The following is a 7,847-nucleotide window of genomic DNA, read 5'->3' on the forward strand; positions in this document are numbered from 1 at the left end:
AACTGTTTGCATTAGGCCACCTTACGCAAACATTTACCACATAAAAATTGTGTGTGATGGACAGCCTTTGCCACACAGTTTCTTCTACGCACCGTGTGTGATGCATTTAATAAAGCAAACGATAAAATTATTAATATCGTATGCAATGGTAATGCTATCACAAACAATTTAGTAGGAAAAAATTGTGTGATGTACCTGTGAACGGAAACGTTTTCCTTGGAGTGACTGTGTGGGATGTACATATGAATGGAAATGTTTAGTAGGGACTGACTATGTGGGATGTACTTGTGACCGGAAACAATTTCGCTTGTATAATTGTATTTTTTAGCTCTACTGTACGTAATTCCATATTTGAGAGCTCGCCAGTCGCACACGACCTCATTTTACCGAGCGTGTGTGCCAGGAGGACATATCCCCAACGGTTTCTGGGTCGTGTGGGAAGGACCCCCTATCACCCACATTCACTTGGCGACGGTTTCAAATGCCATCGCGGAAAGGGGTTAAAAACCGTTTGTATAACACCGACACATACCAGCGTAATCTAATCTTATCCATCTAACATAGATCGGACGGACGAGGAACAGCGGCGGCTTACCGCGGTGGTGGGCATCAACGTCGCCGGAGAAGACGACGGTGGTGACGTAAGCCTTGAGCGGGTGGCGCATCCGGTGGTCCTTCGGCGTGGCCGTGGGGTCAGGAAGAAGCGGCGCAGGGTGCCGAAGCCGATGGCAGGGTCGGAGCTGGGCGGCAGCGGCGGAATGGCGAGGTGCTTGGCAGTGGATCACGTCGGAGCTATCAACTCCGGCGAGGGTGTGCGGGGCGTGGGGAGGTGAGGGCGGCTGCGTTTCGAGGCGAAAACGGGGCCGGAGCCTTGGGTATTTATAGGAGGGAGGAGTGGAGGAGGGGCAACACGAGGAGAGGAGGCCAGGCTTGACACGGAGTCGGTCGGCGAAGCGTACACGCGGAGGAGTCTGGCTCGACTTGGGGAAGCAGATCCCAACAGGTGGGCCCCACCTGTCAGTGGCAGAGCGAGGCGACATCCGATCGGGCTGTGAGCGGGCGAGCGAGGCGTAGCCGGTTCGGCTGCTGGGCTGCGGCTGGGCCGGCCCAGTTCTGCGGTTTCCTTTAAAAAAAACACAGACATATCAAAAGAACCAAAAAATAAGAATATAATATAGGCATATTATATATCAAAAATTTCAGAAAAAGATTTTTCTAAAACATGAACATATTTTCAGCGGCAAATAAATTCCACAAAAATTAAATAAAGCAAACAGTACTACTGTTGCAATAAAACCCCATAAAAATCATTTTAAAAATACCAAAATGATTTCCAATTTATTTTCTCCTAATTTTACATTGAAGGGAATCATTTTACCCTTATTTCCATTTATTTTATTTTTGGAGAAAAATAATTTGAATAAAAACTAAATAACTCCAAATTGAAAATGGTTTTCAAAATACCTTCAAAGGGACTTTAAATTTGATTCTTTTAAACTTCCAACTCACATTTCATATGATTTGAAGAAGTCATTTTATCTTCTCTCATGAAAATCATTGAGTTGCATACAGTTTCGTAATTTGAAATATTTCCAAATGAAATTCAAATATTTTCAAAAACCCTTTTCATTTTAAATGGAAGAAGTCATCTCATCTTCACTCTAGGGTTTTGTATTTGAAAAGGATTTGAATTCATGGAGATCAGAACGCAAAGTGAAAGTTTGGGAAAGTCATTTGCTTCCCTCTCATTCAACTTTCAGAAAGTTTCAAATTTCACTCGGTTTCACACAACAATTCACGCAAACAATCATTATCACTTCATTAATATACAATTCCAAAATTTAGAATTTTGGGATGTTACAAACCTACCACCCTTAAAATGAATCTTGCCCTCGAGATTCGGAGAGCCTAGTAAGAAATAGGTTAGGTTCGAGGGTCTCCTCAAAATCCATTGATTGTCTTGAAGGTTTAGGGTGCTACCACCCTTAGAAACATGGTTACGGTTCCTCCAAAACTCATATACTCCATTCTTTTTGTTGACATGGTTAGTCTTCTGAGACTCTCAGGAGAATTCCTATTCTAGGATCTTCCGGTAGTGGCATAACATTTTCCTAAATTCTTGTGTCCTTTCATCTTGGTAAGGTTCTTTCGATACTGGGCCTTCTTAGCTGACAGATCTGGCACCAATACTAAACAACTATCGAGATCTCATGGTGGTCATCAATTTATGGTTTCTCCTGCAGGAAATGGGCCCGGGCTTCATTCTCACCGCATGACCTATGATTGGCAACAACTTCCTTGCATAAGCGAAAACCGTCATACCATTCTAAGGTTCAATCAAGGTTTTGATATCGTCGTCTCTCTACTATGGGTAAGTCACTCAGAGTTACCATCCCATATAGGAGAGACGAATAATAAGAGTAAGTCGGCATGGTGATCAATCCATTTCGCACCCAAATCATTACCTTGTATACAGTTTAGTGAATCTCGCATTCTAACACTCGGTTATCCTCACAAGCATTGCAGAATTTCTCTTGTCGACGAACTAAGTTCGGATAAATCCATGGATTCTGCAAGCCAAAGAAACATCTATCCATTTCCCCTACACCTAGTGATTTTTTCGCCAATGGCAGAAATACCCACCTTTATCCATTTTTCTCCTCGACCAAATGCCACATTTCTCATGTTCTCCTTCCTTTCTAAGTTCAAACCTTCCTTGCTTGCTGCGCGGCCTCCTCGCTGATGACTCTCCTTCCCACTGTTCGCTTCATCGATCTAGTCAGGTAATCCACCCCTTCTCCTTATCTATCCTACATGGCCCGACCACCGGCGTGGCACCTTCCACCAAAATCACCATCCCATCCTTCAAACCCTCATCACCCAATATAGCTAGGAGCTCAAAGAGCATTAGGTAGCAGAGAAGCAAATCACGGTCACATGCGCGGATGAGGTCGCGGTGGCTGTCATGTGTGTTGACCCCCAAATCCTGGAGGAGCACCTAGTCATCGAGGCCATCGTCAATGTTTCAGGTGTAGATGCCACTGCATGGTTGGCTTCTTTAATTGACAGTTCATGGTGTTTCTCGATACCACCGCTGGTGCCTTCGACAAAGACTATGAGGTATTTTCTCAGCGTGCCCATACTTACCTCAATTCCAGGGCCAGCAGGTTGCTGCCCGTACTGACTCGAACGGCCCACCATGACGAGGAGGGGACCCATGATGTGGAGGCCTCACCCTCTTTCAAGGTCAAGGAGCCCATGGTCATCTCTGATAATGAGGAGTAGCTTGTTTTTAGCATACTAAGCTAGCTATGCCGGTTAAGTATGTTCGGTTAACCTTTCGGATGTATTGATCCCACCTTTATAAATTCTAGTCAATTATCCAATGTAAAATTTTATGCAATCCGATCTTCAAGTATTTCCTATTGTGCAACATGGTGTTCAGTTAACTATTTGATTCAATGATGTGATGTTTAGTTAACTGTTTGATTCAATTTTGCAATGTTATGTTCAATTGTTTCGGTACAGGTTTGTATTTTTATATATGTGAGAAATAAATCAATTTTTGTTGTACTAAATACATGAGAAACATACACAATTTATATATTTTCTACATGTGAAGCATGCATGTTGTTGTTAACTGGCCATTTCATGCCTGAAATTAATCTGTTGGATCTGCAATGTGTTTATTCTTCATTAATCTATTCTATTGATAGTATTACAATTCTCAATTAACCTAATCAATATATAACTTATGTAATTACAAGGTAACAATGGGAGTCATTGAGGTTTACCATCAAGGTTTGCACATGGTCCTTTCGCTAATAGCACATTATCGTGCAATTGCAGGGACAGTTCTATCATGTTAGAGGTTTAGACCCATTGTTCGACCCATTTTGCATATGGGGAAATAAGATGTCCATAAATACCAGTCAAGTCAAGAAACTTATATAGATTATTAGTATAAATAAACTAGCGAGGAGAAACAACAAACTCTTTGTCTGTGCAATGAAGATGTTTCCATAGGATAGTAGTAATTGTCTTTGGTTTTTCCCCTATGCACATCATTCCAATATTTAGAAAATATATTTATGCATAGCTTTGTTTTCGATCCTTTCCAAGGCAGTTCACCGATGATTACCGCTCACCACCTTTATGATCAAGACGCAATGAAGGTATTCATACTACACCCACGGTATAATATTGAGTTTTCCTTAATAGTGTGAAGGATGGGTGAGCAATCATCCACAAGCACTTACCTAAAGTTGGAAGGGCCTTCAATGATCTTCAACATTGTTGAACACTCAATATTTGCCTTCAGCTTCAATAGTTTTCCAGGTGAGATTCATTTGTCTATTGATCGTCTATGACGCTACTTTCCAAACTTGGTGCCCGTGTAATGTGGTGTGGTGAACCGCCTTTATGAAATCATGTTGGGCACTACAAGAATATGAAATATATTGTGTGTTTGATTCAAAATCTGAATTTGTTTACTAAAGGGATTAAATACAATAGGATTTTTAGCCTCCATATTGGGTTATTAGATTGCACATGGTTTCTTATCCAGCTTCATGGGCGATGACCAATTTTAACCTACACAGCTGCTACAAAATAAGTGTGTGCGATCAATGAACAACTAAACACGGTGTCATGCTGGACAATTGTATGTGTTATGCCGCCATACCACAAACGTTTCTAACAGGATAAGTGTGTGTTATGAATTGCCCTATGTCACACAGTTTTCCCACGCATCATGTGTGATGTACTTGAATGACGCAAATGCTTCTATCCAGAAAACCATCTGTGATGTCTCACCCTACCACACATGAATTTCTGGAATGCATCGTGTGTAATGTGCTATACTAACACAAATGTTTGTCTTGAATATATTGTGTGGGATGTTTAGCATATCTCACATGACTTGTTCGACCTGCTTGTTTGTGATAGCTCTTCCGACCGCACATGAGCACTTCCGCTCTTCGTGTGTGATCGGAGGAGCTATCACTGATAATTAACCTGGATCGTGTGGGATGAATCCTCTTATCGGCCACATTAGTAAGGCGTCAGTTTTTAAAATGTGTCAGCGAAAGCGGGCTTAAACCATTTACACAAGACAACTCTGCACTAGTGGAGGCAAAAATGTTGCAGGCTCATAAACACGCCCTAGGGATCTATAAGTATTTGTTAGTTTTAGATGGAGTAAAGTTTTACTTATGGGAATCCACGTGTGGTTGGATAGTTAGGAGGACGACAGTATCCCAGCCCATCAAGGATCAAGTCCGAGACTTGATATCGGTGCTAGTATTTTACTGGGTTTATTTCAGGCCTTTCAGTGATGTGCGTTTAGTGGGAGAAGACGTTCCCGTCAACTACAAAGGTTGTCTGGCAACTTTGTCAATCATAAGATGATGTGACGGGTCCGAGCATCTACAACCGGACTCCCTATACTCGCCCCAACGCATGGACGGGCTGTCTGGTCATTGTCCGGACAAAAAACGCCAGCCAACCAGGCGCCCCATTTCTGGTCTAAACGCCCGAACTGACAGGCACTCGCCATATCCAACCAAAATCTGGGGCGGATATGGAGACACACGAAGACATGCCGACCACGTCAGATCTGGACCACTCTGGCCCACCCGACCCCACATAAAATGGACCCTATAAGCACTCCGGCCGAAACCCTAGCCTCATTTCACTCCACTCCCCTCCCCACTCACACTATCAAGCTCCTCTCTGGCTAGCTTTGGTGTTCTCCTCCATGACGGCGCGTGGATCTGACTCCAACATGTCTGGATCCGACGACTGGGAGCTCATCCCTTCTAGCCCCTTGGAGGAGATGACCATCCGCAATGCCCTTAGACGCTCCTAGAGGAGTTCGCCCTTCAACAATCTTCAACGAGCTCGCGGGAATCCGTTGCCCAACTGGCGGTCGGATCCGGTGTCAGTGGATCCGGGCCCGAAAGACCTCATCGCGCGTCGCCGAATGTGGCCACCACAGCGGCATGACGCAACCCTGCCATGCCGCCGGAACCTTTTAGGTGGCACCTTGTCCCCGTGCTGTCTGGCGCCGAAATAGAGGCCATTTGCGCCTCCATGACCAGCCGCGAACCCAAATAGGAGGGTCGGCATGCCCGCCGCGCTAGGCTTTGGGTGCGGCTTCAAGCGGAGGCGGTTGCCGCAGCCCTCGCGGCCCAGGCGGCCACGACAGCTCGTGATGTGGAGGAGGCTTCGGCAGCCCGTGAGGCGATGTCAGAGGAATCCCTCCGTGCTCGCATAGCCGAGAACGGTGGACGAGGGCAGGCAAGGCGATGGCAAAATACCAAAGCCGGGGGGTCCGTTCCATGACGGGACTGCCCCCAAGGAGGAGAAAGACGAAGACGGTGGCAGATCGGACAACTCCTTCAGTGAGCAGATCCGCCTCGATTCGTTCTGTGTCTTCGACCGCTACTGCTGCAAGGAAAACGGGAAGGGCAAAGGCAAGGCCGACCGTGGATGAACTTCTCTGGTCATCGTTTAGTTCGTAGTTAGTAGAGCATATCAATTTTTGGTAGTTCGATGACATGTAATTTTCCTTTTTTTGGCGAAAAACCGATGACATGTATTTAGCTACCTACGATGTTGCATGAGCTAATATGAATTTGAGTATTTGGTTTAGATGCATCCTGTTGTGGAGGAGCAATTTGGTGGGTTGTACGGCCATTGCCCACGGACGCGCTGGTGCATGTCCGTGGACGTTTGGTGACCGAAATTTGGTAATTATGGTTGTAGATGCTCTCAGTCCCTCGAAAATGCTTATAGGGGGTGTGCGTGCGTGTTCATAGAAATAAGTATGTGTACATATGTTTGTATGAGCGTCTGCGTTTGTATTATGTTTAAGAAAAATTACTAACACATTTAAGTTCCAAAGGAATTGGACTTTTAGAAATTTTAGGTTTAATAGTGGAAATTATATTTTTGTATCTTGGATATCATAAAGTTAGGCGGTACATTTTTATACACGGGAGGCATCCGAGGCCACCTGCATAAGTGGGTGACGTGTAAGCTGGAAGTGCCGTATATATTATTACTTGTCTTTTTTAACACATATTAATATTATTATTTGTCTGAATGGGCTTGGATATGTGGTGCGCATACGTAGTTTTTTTTAGATTGCATATGAAGCAGTTATACAATAATATTTGAGTGGTACAACACACCGAAGTGAATTTAAGCCGGTACAACACACCGAAGATCTCCGGCACCACCCCTTGCGAGCCCGCCGTGCGTCACTCTGACGCCACGTCCACCGCCCCTCGTCGCCTGCCGCTCCGGCCACGATGGCCACCCACCCCCTCCCTTCGCCATGGATGCGTCCCCACGCTCCCCGTCCGCCTCTCCGCGCCTGGCTGGCGACCGGCCCGTGGTGTGGGGGCTCTGTTTGTCGTCTGGCTCGGCCTCCTCCTCCTCTCTGTACCAGATCGAGGTCTCCTCCGGCCCCTGCGTCGCCGAGGGAGAGCGCCGGCTCGAGGCTCCCTGGGTCCAGCCCCCGCCGTCCAGGTGGTCCAAGTGGAGGCGTCGCCACGCGCCATTGTCCCAGCAGGTGTGGCAGCCCCGGCCCCAGCTGCAGCCTCGCCGCGAGGTGTCCCAGGAGATGGCCGGGCTCTGCTTTCGCTGCTTCGAGGAGGACCACTTCCGGCGGGACTGCACAAATAATGAGCCTTGCATCCGGTGCGGCCTGCCGGGGCACGGCTCCAGTGGCTGCTCGCGCCCCCGCAGCCCGATGCCGCCAGACGAGCTCCGTTGGCAGGTGGTGGCCAAGGTGGCCCGTCGTGGCGCTGGTGGTGCTAGTGGTGCCTCCGCGGGCAGTC

This window comes from Triticum dicoccoides, chromosome 1A (genome assembly GCF_002162155.2).
Source record: "Triticum dicoccoides isolate Atlit2015 ecotype Zavitan chromosome 1A, WEW_v2.0, whole genome shotgun sequence".
NCBI lineage: Eukaryota > Viridiplantae > Streptophyta > Magnoliopsida > Poales > Poaceae > Triticum > Triticum dicoccoides.